This window comes from Eulemur rufifrons, chromosome 7, assembly GCF_041146395.1.
Source record: "Eulemur rufifrons isolate Redbay chromosome 7, OSU_ERuf_1, whole genome shotgun sequence".
In the NCBI taxonomy this organism is placed as follows: Eukaryota; Metazoa; Chordata; class Mammalia; order Primates; family Lemuridae; genus Eulemur; species Eulemur rufifrons.
In genome coordinates this window covers 212209166-212225746 of record NC_090989.1, presented here as the reverse complement: position 1 = coordinate 212225746, position 16581 = coordinate 212209166, and the positions used below count along the sequence as shown (strand labels likewise).

Below are 16581 nucleotides of genomic sequence, written 5' to 3'. Positions count from 1 at the left end.
CCACTGGAGCCACACAGCAGTGTCAAAGCAGTCCAGCTTCCAAAGATGAGGCCTCATAAGGCGACAGAGCAGAAGAAAGGGACCCACTGACCTCCTTCCCACTCTTGCACAATTGAAACGGGATTTTAATGTTAGTAGCCTTCATTAAGTCTCAAAATTTCAAATAAACTAACAAAACGTTACTAAAAATAATTGAGTCTATCTAGAGTGATGGTCAAATCCCAATATCCGGAAATTTTACCAAAATTCAGCATCAAATGCAAAGACCTCACTGACAGGGCCCATGGGTCAGCTGAACATAACAAAAGGCATCTTCACAGTGTCACAAGCTGTTTTAAAGAAAGCAGGAAAAAGAATCTTGCTCAGCTCCACATGCACAGCAATCCCTCTGCTACAAGGGACAAACTAGCAAGAGAAGGAAGAGAGGGTCCTCTGCTCCCAGCCTAGGAGAGGATCCACCTGAGCCACCTCCAACATCCTGCAAAGCAGCTCTGCTTTCCTCTAACTCTGAAGAACCAGTTCTGCTTTTTTTAAAGAGGAAAAAAAAAAAAAAAAAGTCTATCTGTAAAGAGACCTAGCATTGACCTTATTTATTTCATCATGTTCTGTCAATGCTTACTAAATGCCACCTCTATTACTGAATTGGGCAATGAAAATGATCACGAGAAGGAAATTAAAAAGCACGCAGTCCATGCCCTTGAGAAATAAAGAATGGAATAAGCATGATAAAGTAGGAACCCCAGGAACTTTACAATCAAGGATATAAAAAAGAGCTTCCTTTTGTCCTCTAAGATGACTCCAGTTAACTAAGCAGGAAAGTCTTGGTTTTATGGGCTGGCTGTAGGCCAGCCTAACCCAATTCTCCCTGACCACCGGTGAGACAGAGTTACATACCATGCCACGGAAAACACGTACTACAAGAAGGGGAGATGACTGATATGGAGAGCAAACCCATGCATGACCTTGCTTTAGCCAACGAGGCAAACAGATACATGCAAAATGGGTGCAGCTGTACCAGGTATAAAAACAGAGCTGGGTCAGCCCTACCCAGTTCATTTGTTCACAGCCACCCAACTCAAGCTAACTCAAGGTCATGCCTCTCCTCGAAAGCACAAGCATCTCCTTTCCTTTGCAACAGGGTTCTGCACTGTGTCTCAGGGTGCACGTAAAGCAGGGATGCCTTTCGTGGACTCTTACATAGGTCCCTGCTCCCTACCCCCTGCCTACCATACATTCCAACAGCATTCTATGTGTTCCTCTTCTCCAAAATTCACACTTAAGGCTTTCCAATTTTAAAAATGATACACGCTCACATTGAGCACACACACACATACACAGATATATATAGACAGACAAATATAAAAGAATGTTAACCCCAAGTCCATCACCCAAGGATAAGCCTGGGTAAAACACTGGTGATTCTGGGAAAACACCATTCCAGGCTCTCACTATACATGCAGAAGGCCAGCAAGAGAGACACACTTTAATACCCAAGGGTCCCATTATATACACTGCCTTTCCATAATTTGTTTTCCACTCAAAAAATGTGTCATGGACACCCTCCCAGTCAATAAATACATACATTAGTAAGTACATCAACCTATTCCACCATATAGGTATATAAATGTTTAAGCACTCACCCCGGCATCAGCAGATATTTACATTTCATCTAATTTTCCTCAATTACGAACTCTGTGTCAAATAACCCTCCACACAGATCTCTAAAATGAATCCCTAAAAGTGAAACTGCTGGGTCAAAGTGTGTGCATATTTTAAACTGTAATGCAGGATGCCAAAGTGCCCAGCAGGAAAACTGCACCAATTCACACTGTTGCCAATCTAGGAGGGAGCCTGCTCTTCCAGCCAGTGTCAATATTGGGTTTTGTTGACCTTTTTTTAAAATCTTCATCCATCTAATAGATTAAAAAAATGAACTCATTTTTATTTGCATTTACTTGGATTTTTCCTGAAGTTAAATACTTTTTCATACATTTATTGGTCCACTATATTTTTCCTTTCTCTACTTTTCTGTTGATGTTTCATCATTGTTGTCTTTTGGTAGTAGTTCTGTACATAAGACAATTATTAACCCTTTATCAGAGTTTGCCCAGCTTGCCACTTGTCTTTCAACCTTGCTTAATATGGATTTCTTGCTGTATAAAAACTTTTTAAGTTTTTATTTGGCCAAACAAAAAGAATTTTCTTCCTATTCTGGCCTTTGGGTAAGGATTAGAACACACCAAGATTATAAAAATCATGCTTAATTTTCTTCTAATGGTGCTATGGCTATACTTTTTAATATTTAATTACTTGCTCTAGCTGGAATTTATTTAGTTTAAGAAGATGTCCTCATCTTTAATAACTGTTATTACAGAGAACGGCATCAAGGTAAAATCGAACATGGTCAGAGAACAATTAAGACCCAGTCTCAACGGAAAGAGCCTGTAAACCTTTAATAACATTAAATTATATATATATATAGAGAGACAGAGAGAGAGAGAGAGAGAACAGATTAAAGCAAAGACAATACAGTAATCCCTTGGTATCTATGGGAGATTGGTTCCAGAAACTCCCAAGGATATAAAAATTTACAGATATGGCCGGGCAGGGTGGCTCACGCCTGTTATCCTAGCACTCTAGGAGACCGAGGCGGGAGGATTGCTCAAGGTCAGGAGTTCGAGACCAGCCTGAGCAAGAGTGAGACACCCCCCCCCCTGCATCTCTACTAAAAATAGAAAGAAATTAGCTGGGCAACTAAAAATATATAGAAAAAATTAGCTGGGCATGGTGGCGCATGCCTGTAGTCCCAGCTACTCGGGAGACTGAGGCAGAAGGATTGCTTGAGCCCAGGAGTTTGAGGTTGCTGTGAGCTAAGCTGATGCCGCGGCACTCTAGCCCAGGCAACAGAGTGAGACTCTGTCTCAAAAAAAAAAAAAAACAGAATCTACAGATGGTCAAGTTCCTTATATAAAATGACATAGTATTTGCATATACCTTACACACATCTTCTTGTATATCTCTAGATTACATTATGATACCTTATAATACAATGTAAATGCTATGTAAACAGTTGTCATATTGGTACTATTTAGGGAATAATGACAAGAAAAAAGTCTATGTTCAGTATTTTTGATCCGTGGCTGGTTGACTCCACAGGTGCAGAACCCAGATACAGAGGGCCGACTATACCGTATAAGCTGGGTTAGACTAAAACTGAAACAGGAGGAAGAAAAAGTTAGAGCTCAAAGCTCAGACTGACTGATAAAGAAGAAGCATCAAAAGCCATATTATATGTTCTAGAAATTCTAAATAAAGGGTCTGGAGAAGAAACGGAAATAGGAGAAATCCTCGCTCTGCCAGGTCTCTAAACCCTAACCTTGAACAATATCCTGACAAGTGAGCTTGATTTTTGAACCAGAAAACCTAAATTCAAGTCTCACCTCTTCTACTTACAAGCTGGTTTAACCTGAACAAGGCCCTGAAACTCTGAGCTGCACAATGTCCACAAGAACAACCTATCAGCTGGCAGAGTGAGGACGCAGAGTTCACCCGGCAGTGCCTTGTGGATTCTAAGGCATCACCACCACCTTCCCAGGAGGACTTCACGAACGTTTTCCCTGTCTCCTAAAACAGCATAAATGGCAGCAGCATAAAAACTGGCAGTAACTCTTCGTATTACCTCTTGCTTCAACACAAGGGTATTCTGATAAGATTCTTAATGTAGCACCAATTAACAAATAGTACTGTCTTCGCCCATGCTTCTGTTTCTGATCAGAGACTGCTGGTGGGTTAACCCGGATATTGGATGCTGCTGTCTTCCACCTCTTCTGACGGCTAGATAACTGCAGTGAGAACACCATGAGCTCACTGCATCTTCCACCTAGAAATCATTTTCCTGCCCAAAGACGAAGGTGTATTTGGTACCTGCTAAATCATAAGATTTATAAATAAACTTTCCCTGTGCCTGGATTTTTGGCACTGTATAAAGCAAGAACAACAAATCAGCATTCAAGAGCTATCCCCAAACCGAATCTGCACGGAAGCCTCCACCCAGAAATTTAAGCAGCTGGATGAAGGGCCTAGCAGCACCAAGCCTGACCTCATAGACAGTCACCACCCACTGAGGCAGAAGGAAGCAGAAGTCCAAATGACCCATCTAGAACAATCTTTTATTCTCCTGATCCATTCCAACTCCGCTCACTGACTTGGATATGGTAATAGTTGGCCTTCATAATCCAAAAATTTGGGTAAACTAGTACTGGGTGTCCTAAGTCAGGTCATTTCAACTGCTGGGTCCCAGGTCTCTTATCTGAGCAACAGGAACACCACCAATCTAGAGTTTCATCAAAATCAAGTAAGTTGATATGTAACCGAAAGGTATGCTATTCCAAAATGCTATACAAATATAAGTGATCTTCCCAATCCTTCAAGGCCTACCTGAAATCCACTTAGAAGCTGTCTTTCCCTGTTGAACACCAATAAACACACTCTTCTCTAGGCCCTTCAAGATCCTCCAATGCACTTACTGTCGTTCGGTAAACTAAACCTATATGCTTAAAAATCACATGTCAATATAAAACTTCCATACACTTTTTTGACAGCTGTCTGCACAGTCTTCTCAACACAAGATGAGAAGCATTAGGAGAATAAGACTCCTACTAAATACTGATCCCAGGATACATATTCAAAATACTTTCAGAGTCATGCTTCACTGAACTAAAACTGAATCTCTATGTACCCCTAAACTGTTACTAAACAGTGCTAGAGAAAGATCCTGTTTACAAAATGAAATCATATGTTAGCAGGCATAAGGCTCATGTACATGTATATTTTAATTGAGCTAAAATATGGCCAAATATCTCAGGGACTAGCAATCAATCAAACCCTGGTGTACCCCGTAGGGCTTTTAAATTCAAGGTATGTTTTTCTGGGCATCTGAACTTCGAGTTTACAGATTTTATGATCCCTAAGCTCATCTTGCCACCTTTTCAAACTCCTCACACCTTGTCTAATTACAATATTGAAGGGCCCACTCCTCAATGCCCACCCGCACACTTCCCCACTACACACAAAGTAATGCATAATGAGTGTTTGAAGCTCAAAACAGGGCGAGGACTGCTTAAGAGTAATTGCCCATCAGTCTCAAAGCAATCCAATGGCACCTTGCCCAAAGTCAGCTTAGAGAGGGGAAACTCCACCAGCATTAAATTGCAAATTGATGGATCATAAAAAATGGTGCTTATGCTGAAGGCTGGCAAACTGATCTTTTGGTTTCTTTGAACCAAGCGGGAAGCCAAGATAAAAACACAGCGGAGTGTTGGTAAGAAGTGTCTGGCAACAGATAAACGGGCAAGAACATGAAAACAAAGCACACAAAGGAAATAAATAGATCACCTTTAAATCCCTTCTGACCAGAAGTTTCTGAGTCTGTGAAATGACAGCCTTAAATACAAAAAAGAGTACAACCTCACCAGCAACCAAACAAAATGCAAATTTTGTTGTAAGTAAGGTGGGACATTCGGAACTGGTTAAGGTAGTTTAAAAAAAAAAAAAAATGGTAACATCCAACGATGATGAAGCCTCGGGGAAACTGGAACAATCGTACATGACTGATGACAGAGTAAATTGGTACAGTTGTCTTGGAAAGCAACTGGGCAATGTGTTTCAAGAGCATGAAATTATTCAAACCCTTTGGTAAGGCTTCCCACAGCTAAAAATTTATCCTAAGGAAATAGTGCAAATGAAAAGCATTCCATGCATGAAGCTGTTCACTGCAGCACTGGTTTCAAGCAAAAGAGAGAAAGCCAGGTGATAAAGATGTAACAGCAATTCAACACATCACAACCATCTGCCTGGTTTTTGAAAAACTTATTGTTTGCTCTCCCGATAAATCAGTTGTCTAATACTAGGAGAACACTTAAATACACTACACCAGCCCACAGGCATGGTAAGTAACCATTAAAGTCACATTTATGATAATGATGCCAAAATGTCCAATACATTTGCTAGATGAAGCAAGAGGGGAAGAACGAAGATGTGGTGTTAGTATGCCTGCGTTTTTTTAAACATCATGCGTGTGGCCAAGCTCTGTAAGCTGATACCCCAAAACAAAAACAGTGATTATGCTGAGATGGTAGGGTCACTGGTGACTTTTTTCCCTTCCAGTAACTCTGTGAACACTGCCCTTGATTTCTTGTTTAAATTTATTATTAAATTGGGAAAAGAGAGAAGAGTGGTCAGGCCCACCATGCCTGCGAACCCAGGCTCCATTTGGGTACCCAGCCCTCTTAAAACCTTTAAATCACATATGGAGAAGCAGCTGCCTAAAGGAAATGATTTGCCCAAGATCATAAAACCAGAATAGAAGCCACAGTGCCTGCCTGGTCCTTTCTCTAGTAAGGAGAAGTAGGAAATTGGGACATACCCAAGACCAGAAATGGAGCTGACAAACTCAGCCTTGACTGCAAAGCAATACAGTTGAATGGCCATACAGTCCAGACAGGACTGCAGCAGCCACAAGGCCACCATGCCATCCCTTAGCCAACAATGGCAGGACAAAAGTGGCCCTAGTTTGTCAATGACAGGGTCACTGTAGCCTTGCTACTCTGGCAGAGCTCTGCACTAAAGAATAGGCATTTTATAAGGGACTTCAATTATAAATTGCAAACCTCAAACAAACGAGTTGCGGCCAAACTCACTTTAGTGTTCTCCTTTACAGGCAGAGAATTAAGCATCAACCCTAACATCAGACCATCTGGCCCACCAGCAGACCAAAATCCATAAAACCACTTCCAGTTTCGGAAGATGACATCTGATAAACCTAAAGAACATTAGAGATGTATGTATAAAAAACTATACCAAAAATGATACACACAAACCACTGCAAATAATCTTCCAATACTCCTTTCCCCTTCACGAGAGAAGAAACGTTCTTTTCCAGAGGCCTCCTTCAGAATATTTTTGACTCATAGACTCCCTCTCTCTCTCTTTCATCATAGAGCCTTGCTCACCAATTTGCTCATGAAAAGGTAAATTTCCTTCAATTCTAATGCATCAGAGTAGCTTTGGTTTAAAATCTGATTATGGTGCTAAAACAACTAATCACATTTTGGGGAATCCAAAGTAAAATAATGTGGGGTATCTTTAAGTTGAGGTTAGAACGGTTAATGAGGTTTTCAGTGGTGCTCAAACTTGAGTGAAAACACAGACAGCTGGGCCACAGCCCCAGAGCTTCTGAAAGAGGAGGTCTAGGCCTAAGAACGTGCATTTCTAACCAGTGCCCAGGTGATCCCGAGGCTCCACACCTAGAGAACCACTGCTGCCTATGATCACAGCGTGTACTGCACAGCAGCCGTCAGGCCCTCTGACGTGTGCTCTCTCTTCTTCACGTGGACACCAGGTCCCCTGTGAGAATGAACCGAAAGGTTAAAATAACTTGCCTAAGGTCAGGACAAACTAGTGAGGAAGAGGTCAGGCCTGTCTGTCTTCAATGCCTTGCAACAACACGAGGGTCACCTTCTCCACACATTTTTTACAAAACACTGAGGCAAGAACACAAACCGGGGGGTATAGGAACACATTTGCCTCCCGTGGAAAACCTCAAACAATATTCTTTTAAATTATTCCACCCATGGCAATGTCATCTCACCCCTTCTTAAAACCTGTGATTAAAACAAAACAAAGAGTACCAGATGACAGGAACCCTTTAGAGGCTCAACTAATCAGAACATAAGTCACCAATTACTGGCAGATATTAACTTTTATGTTGCATCTCCCTCTCATTTGGCAGCTCCTGCAGCATTCTAAATCTGAGCTCTTTCCAACTGGGCCCAGATTCTATCCTTTCACTGCTCATCTTTCACACTCACAGCTTCTCTGAAAACAAGGAGGGGTTAAAAGAATGGAATAAGAAGAAGAAAAAAAAAAACACCGAAGGCTGCTCAGGCAGAGATAGCAACACTAATTGCTCCCATTCTCTGGCTCCTCGTGAGGCAGATTGCAGAGGCCTGCATCTCGGGAGAAAGCTCTCCTATCTTCGGAGGCTCTCAGCAGAGCAACTCAAGTGCCCTTAATTGTTTATGTTCTTAATGCAGAGCCTCTTGAATGCATTCATTTTTAATAGCAGGCTTGAGTGTGGGGCCCATCAAAGAATGACAAAGCAACTCTATTCATTGGTTCTCCTTCCTGCAATGATGGTCTTTTGATTTATTTGCAAATGACAAGCTTGCCAGGCCCCACTTGAGAGCTGCCCTCATTTTTTTTTTTTTTTTAAAGAATTCAGTTGCATTTTCCAAGATGAAGTTGAGTCTACAATGCTGTGTATTTGTGTAAATTTTTCCCCCTTCAGTTCCTTCTAATTAATGACTTAAATGTTTTGACCCAACTGTTGCCAAGCAGAGCATTTGGGCTTTAATTTGTCATTTTGGTAAAGATGCATCTTTGACAAAAGCATCGCAGCTGTTTCAGTTCCTAAATAGCACATTTCCATTATTCAGAAACCCTTGTTATATGGAGTTCAGAAAGGGCCTGTTCACAGGAAATTGTATTGACTTGTCCCGGGATGGAAAAAGGACAGCTTTCGGTGGCCTTAAAGGAAAATGCACTCCGTGAGCCAAAGAAGGTTTTCAAGACAGACTGTGCAGCATGAATCACAGAACATCACCATGAAGTCATCACCTATTGTTCTCTGGTGGAAAGAAAAGCACACCTCTTCCCTGGAACACACCCCAAGCAATCCTACACCTTTAACCCTCTTCACAGATATTAGTCATTAGGGAGCTCATGAGAAATTAGATAATACCACACAATAGCAGGATTAGTGGGAGGAAAAGCAGACTACATTATTATCATCACTGGATGAAGGTTAAAATTACAATTGTGAAACTAAAATATGCCCATGTAGAGACAAAGACTGCATGAAAATCTGCAAAAATCAATTTACCTCTGAATGTCTTCCTTAACACATTGAAATCTTCAGTCAATCCAGATTGAAGGGAAAGGAACTTCCTGCTTGAGGTGACCATGGGCCAGTGATTCCCTAATTTTAAAAGCACGCCACAGCTGAATGACCCACACCCCACACAGGAATTAACAATAACGGCTGGGCAACTTCTTAGGGAAAGCAGCTACTCCATGAGGAGATGCAGGCCATCAACGTCACATAATGGCTGCAACTTTGACAAATGTATGTGTTGGTACGGCCCCAGGGCAAAGTCATCACCGGACTCCCAAACTCAGTGCTGAAATCTCAGTTGGAAAATTCAGCCCCTGAGTTGTATCTCTGCTCTCCCCAAGCTGAGCTGTTGGCAAGAGGTGGTCCCCTGGGAAGGAAGAGAAGGTTCCTGCCCTTCCCAGATGGAACCTGGAATTCTCTTTTTAATCAACATCATATGCCAAGAAACCTGCAAAGCTCCAGAATTTACTCTCAAGTAGCCAGGAGGAGGATTGAGTGGAGGGCCTCTATTTCAAAAAGGGCACCAGAATCTGCCTTAGGAACAGTGCGCTGTCTATCCTGGAAGCTGGAGGAGGGGCCAGAATCCAAGGTTGGGAGCCACTGAGGCAGGCAACAGTTAACAGTCACACTTACAGTCAAGACAAAATTTGTTTTCTCAAAAGCATCTGAGTCATGATTAAAATGAAATCTGGGATGCTGGCTAAAATTTTCAAAGTATAACCTTTTGGAAAGCTTATTTTAAGTATTTGGAAGATAAAGAGAGTAAGTACAAGGATCCTCGATGACAGACGTCATGGTGCACAGACTCATCGAATATTGACTCTGCTATGCATGTGGAGGCAACCTGGAATAAATACAATGACCTCTTGCCAAGAACAACCCCAATCACTGCATCATAATACAATGCACAGAGAAATCTAAGCAAGAGAAAAATAATCACCATTCCTCCAAGATAACAATCAACCTACTTTCTGGAGAAAAAAGTGTGTTGTAGGAGAAGGAATCTATTTAGGATGACAGGGACTGACCAAAAATATACATGATTAAAAGTATGCCAGCCAGACGCAGTGGCACATGCCTGTAATCCTAGCTACCAGGGAGGCTGAGGCAGGAGGATCGTTTGAGCCCAGGAGTTGGAAGCCTGCCTGGGCCAATACAGCAAGACCCAATTCTCTTTAAAAAAAAAAAAAAACAGTATGCCAAAGAAAAAACCCTGAGTTCACTCATGCTCAGTCACATCAATTTATAATTTTAAAACTACACAGATTACAATGTCATCTAAGTATATATATACTAGGGAAGTGTTAAATAAAAATAAGGAGGGGACAACAAATAAAGGTAATAAAGGAATAATAAGCCAGGGGCCACCAGAAGTTACCACTCCTATAATTCACAAGTGGACAAATCAATTTATGCGCGTCTGTGTTTTTAGAAAACATCCTAGATATCTTCCATTAATTATGTGGGTTCCAGGACATGTCAATTCTCGTTTCCCAGAGCACCAGAAACCAAATTTAACCCACGTATTCTGTTACACTGGTCTGCACTTGTGCGGTTCCCACAGGGCTGGGCTGGCTCAATAATGCTGCGCTCCTTCTGGAAGAACAGAATAGACTTCCTGCCATTTGGACTGTGAAACACAGTAATCCACCAGGGAATAAAGGTCAATGTTGCACTTTTGGTCATTACTGAATCATTTGAGATGATCTGTGGTGAGGATGAGAGGAAAATCGAAGGCTGTGAGAACGCTGCAAATGGCTTGACCTCAGACCAATTTTCATCTCCATTTGTCTAATAGACATGTGCATAAAAAGCCCTCCCTCCTTCTGGGCCATTCGGCTATTTTCAAATCCGTGGCACAAGCCAGAAACCAGTTAAACAATATATTAACAAGGGGAAATAACCTTTTAAGCCTCAGACTAAAGCTTATTCGGGTTTTGGGTCATCAGCTGAAGTTTGGAATGCAATTTTCCAGTCTGCATGCAGGACTGCAAAGTAGAAATTTTAACTAATAGAGAATCATCTGCAGTGCAGGAGCATGTGCCAAAATCTCCTTACTTGTACATGCAAATGTATGCATGCTTACACCTCCACCCCCCACCAGAAGACATCCACACACAAAGGAGAACAGCAGTTCCGAAAACTATGTGTTGCTGCTAAATAAATCTTTTTTTCCCGTGTCCAATTAAAGCTGCTTAATCATTATTAAGGCATTTCAATCCTTAAATACAAAATATTCTTGGGAACCCAGAGCCTAATCATCATTTAAGCCATGGAATAAATGTTAATATCCCTCGACTTAATACCAACACTCCCCTTTACCGGTTTGGCCGAGCTACTTTTTTTAAGGTACTCTTGTATCATATATAAGTTTAGGCCCCCACAGTCTATCAATGTCAAACAACATCGTGTCAAGCTAAGATTCAATTCAGGTAAGTGCCACTGCCAAATTTTCTTGTTCCCAGACGGGCTTTAAGATTATTTTATTGCTTAAAATTTAATTTGTTCCAACTCGTGTCTCCATGACAACGTTGGCTAACCCTGCAAATCATTTGGGTAATTGGATATCTTATCTTTCTATTGCTCTCAAATCGAATGATTCTGCTAGAATTGTAACAGCCAATCAAATTTACAGTCCTCCTGAGTAATAGACTTGGAGAAGTAGCCACATTCATCTCCTCTTTACAGCCATATTAACCAGTATGCGACAAACAGCAGAATCCGGTCTTCAAGCTATACCCCAAATTACAAATGGTGTCAATACCAATATTCGGACAGTGCAAAGCCCCTTCCCTTTTATATTGCTTTAATTTGAGAAGCAACAATTGGTATTTGTTCCACATAAACTTTGAGCAGTTTCAGCACTTTGAGGGAAACGGATAAGAATAATTCCAGGAGCTAATCAGAAAAATAAATAATAATAATGCTTTAAAAATCACAGCTTTTTGGGGATATTTAACCTTCTGATAAAATAATGACCAAAACACTGGCTGCACAAGATTACAGTAATGCACTGACACTGGCCCGTCGGGGCCCTTTAGGTAGGTAAGCCATACTTAATAATCAGTCAAGAATGAATACAGATTTAACACCTCGTTCAAAAGTCTCTGTACTCTTACAGAAATCCACATAAACAAAATCTGACGCCTCCTTGTACTTCATTTAATTCCCAAACATCACACAGCATCCATGGTAGTCAATTATGAAATACAGATTTTTATAAGATTCAAATGTCAGCAGTTCTCCCCTTGAGTTAGTGGTATGATTTTGGCCTTTGGTCAGCTAAAAAGTACAGAAGTTGGACACATTTCAGTGGTCCAATTCCAATCTTCTCAGTAGCTGTGCAAAGACACTGGCTCCAAGGGAGCTCATGGCCCAGGCACTGTAAAAGAGCCAGCCGCTTACAAATGGAAAAGGCTCTGGAAGCCAGGCCAGCTGGCAAACGAGGAGGTTGTCAAGAATCTAGTTGCTTCCCCTACGGATCCTCAGGACGTCAGGGCCACTTCTCAAGCTAAGCAGAAAGAGACGTGGAGCTTCTCAGCACACCCACATCAGACGGCAGCTGAGCTCTTAAGCTAGTCTGAGAGCAGGAACTGGCACGACTTGTCTGAACTGTGCCCTGCTTTATCCCAAATACAAAGACACACAAGAAGTTTCGGCCGCATTGTGCTCATCCTACTTGGCAGTAAGAGTCAACAGCCTACATTTCCTGTATGTCCAATCCCAGTGGCTCTGCTTTTCTTCTCCCCCGTAAGCTCTGGGCTTTCATTTTGTTTTTCACGTCCCCAAATTTTAGCACATAAGCAGCAGCTGTGACTGTGACAGTCAACAAAAATCTCAAGCCCATGGAGTAGATGAAGAAATATAACACTGCAACTATTCTACTCAAACTTTTGCATAAACTTTACAAAAAGCAAAAAGAAAACACATCCCCCAACGACATGTATATGTGTTACCTCATCAAGGTGAGACTTAACTTCATTCCCTAACCAAGCAACAGCTTGACCTTGTAATTCCATGTACCCTCCTTATTTAAGATGACACATTCTCTTCAAATTCAGAGTTGATTTTCCATGTTACATTAAAAAGAAAAAAATCTGAAATGCACCTCCCCCCTTTATTCTGCCAAAATGCACTTCGATAGAATGCACGAAGTCCTCTTTGTCGTTCATCCATCTCCTTAAATGAAAAACTACACACAACTTTATTCTCACTGGTAGTTAGGTTAATTACTGAAAGCTGTTGCCTTCCAAGGACACATTTTGCTGTTTGGCCTAAGTAAGGCATTTTGCTTAGATTCCTTAGACAATAAAGACTGCCAACAGGGGCCTTATTTTATTAAAACAATTTTTTTTACATTTTTCCTTTTGAGCCTAAAGATAAATGCATATGATCTCAGATGGAAAGAAGACTTTGTAATTGAGGGGGGGGAAATGAAAAGTGAATTAATTCAAGATGTAGGGAGGAAAACAAGATGGAAGTATAAATGAAGCAAGGCCTAGAAGTCCAACAGCAGGGGTAGAGTTTTAAAGAGACTGCCAGTAGATACAGGTAACAGGTATCCCTCAAGAGTATCCCCAGGCCAGGAACCAATGCAATGGCTCCTGCATATGGCAACTCATTTAATCCTAAGAACTACCCTATGGGTAAGTGCTATTGTCATCCCCTGAGGTTACTCACCTGTTTTCTCTTTTTAAAGGGGGAATAATTAACATCCAACACAGAGGGAGATTGTGAGAGTTGACAGGGAGCTCCTGCAGAACAATTCCTAGGGTACACAGGAGCTCCACAGATAGAGGCTATGATCAACGCTTATGTCCCGAAAAAGCTTACTCTACAATAAGAAACCCAAGAAGCTGACTTCTGAAAGCCAAAGAGCTGCAAAGACAACTGTGTGAGAATGGAGCGGGCACCTGTAGCTGCAGGCTGCATGGGGACTGCATGCCCTTTCCCCACCTGGAGGCCCATCCTTTATTCTCTCTGTACCAGACCAAGATGCTGATCAATGTCCAGACCCCCTTTCCTAAACCAAAAGCGACCTTTTTACTTTCACTCACTAATCCACAGAAGCCTTTCAAATGGCACAAATAAAGGCGGCTGTATTTTGTTCTCTAAATCAATTTTCTCCCCAGCCATCAACTAGATGTTCCCGCACAGAGAAAGAACAGCCCTTCCCTTCTAATTCAAAAATCCATACTGCCATTGCCCTTGCAAACTGCTAAACAAGCAGTATCGGCAAGTCACTTGTGTTCTGTAATATATTTACTGCAAATCCCAATGGCTTGCCTCCTAATGCAGTTTTCTATTGTGTCTGTGCGTGTCAATACACTGGCTGGCCACCATACTTGTAAGAGGCTCTGACCGGCTGTTTGCTCAAGGCATCAAGAGGGCACAGAGAAGGAAGAGAAGGAACAAAGGCTGTGCTCCTGAAGAGCGACCTGGAGGCCATAGCCTGGGAGAGCAGCTCCACACACTGGGGTCCTCAAAGAGCTTTTGTTGCTGGTACTTCACACCCCGCTACCACCCACGGCCCCCGAGGCCGACTGAAATTCTCCACTAGGACAGCGTTCCTAACACAAAGTTCAAAATCAGAATCCTTTTGCAAAATTATTTCCAACTTTCCTACCTATCAACAACACTAAAGCTGTTTGCTGTTTCCCCCAGCAAACACACTGGTCACATCTTAAAGGTGCACTCTTAAGTCTCATTAAAGAGCTGAAAGGAAGGTAGAGAGGAGGGTTTGGTAAGGGAAATCTGGCTTTTCTGTTTAAGTACAAATCTCTGCTTTCAGGTTACAGTTGAAAAAGAAAGCACCTTAACACCCTGTAATAGTGGACTACCTAATACAACCATGCCAAAAACACCGAGGGTAAGTCTAGGAGGAAAACGTTATAAAAATCTGTTAAGACAGTTCTTAAAATGTACATGGAAATCCCTGCTTCACGTGTCAGTCTAAACCAAGGTTGGTAGCTAAAGGAAGGCCTAATCCTCAAACAAGTCCTTCAAGTTCCCCAGGTTATTCGTTTCTCTATTTGGGGGCGTGGGGGTGGTCTACGTAAGATATGTGACAAGCAGTTGTTACAAAATGTTAATTTATAGACTCCAGGTATAATACAGGTGTTCACTGAGTATCTCTCTCCTTTTCCGCATACTTGAAATTTTTAATAAAATGTTTGGGAGGGTGGGGAGGACCATGTGGCGACTACTTTATGTAAATAATCAATGGGTTTAATCATTATTTTACTAAGAAATCTGGTGACAAAATCAAGTTTAATGCCCTGAGAGAAGCTTGTAATGCAATTTATCCACACTCCATTGGCAGCTGTGGTTCCAGGGACAGTAACACTTGCACCTGCTCAATTCACACCAAGACCCAGGCCTCAGCAATGGTTTTGTTTCCTTTTATTTAGTACAAACCCAAATATATTAGTATAGTTAAACTCCTCATTGAGAAGCCTCAGTGGATCATAAATCACTTTCCCAAAAGAAAAGCAACTGAGCAGAAGTGGATAGATAAGGCTATCAGGACTGAACTGAATAGATTTCATTTTAGCATAAGGACCCATACTGCTACTCTTGATTCAAGTTTTTATTCTGGGTTCCATGGACTAGCTGAAAGATCTTGAGATATACACAAACCATCAAAATTGTTAAGCAAAGCTATATTGTGTAGTTGTGTGTAAACATGTATGCAACCATTTTTTTTTTTTTTTTTGCAAAGTAGCTTTCACCTGATTTTCAAATGTTCAGCATTCAAAACATTTACAGCTACCACTATGCAGAAGGAATATACGAAACACTATATAACGAACGCCTACTCTGTGTAACTCCTTGGGAAGGGTAGATAGAAGTCTCAAAGTAAGCTTCAAGCAGACTGCAACCCACAGTGATGAAGGAGGCACATGAAAAACCATTCTTACAGAACACTAAGCAAAGTGCGTGCCATGACAGCCCACTGCTGGAGCAGTCACAGGCGCGCCTGAAATAAACAGGCGGTGTTGTTGGAACAGGGCCTTGAGGAGACGAAGAAATCCCACGTCAAGTCTGACAAAAAGGCCTGGACTTTTTATAAAGAAAACAAGAAAACTCAAAACATACTTTCCAGCAAGAAAGAGAGATCCATTTGGCTGGATTGAGGGAACTGCAGGGAAGAGAAAGACGCAGAGGCCAAGACTGGAAGAGAAAGTAGTCAGGGGCAGACAGCTGGCTGTGAGTGACAGACAAAGAGGCCATTAGAGTGGGAAGTCGAAATTAAAAAGAACACACAGAGCAGAGAGGCCCAAAGCCCCAAGTTCCTGAAGATGTTTTGCATTTGCTGTCTTCCCAGGGCCAGAGTTCTGAGTGTGCTGCCAGGTTTGAAATGTAGGCTACTGGCCTCTGAAGGACAGTGGGGACCTAGGACAAACTAATGGAGTACCCTGAGAACAGGAGCACTTTTAGCCCCCTCCATTTTAAATGTATATATTAGTATACCAACATATATAAAACTTTCACATTTGCAAGTAAACTATTAGGGTGATTTGTGCTCAAACTTTTTATCAACAGGTCGCACACAGTCCTAGACTAATAGTGTGGACTAATAACCTAGTTAGAGCAGTACTGGTGCTAATACCAAACCCAGTCTCATA

General features: G+C 41.7%; 1 protein-coding gene across 8 annotated transcripts in view; it reads right to left on the bottom strand.

The window, feature by feature from the left end:
- Positions 1-16581, bottom strand: part of TLE1 (TLE family member 1, transcriptional corepressor) — an 87800-nt gene that overhangs the window by 62125 nt on the left and 9094 nt on the right. The window lies entirely within an intron of this gene.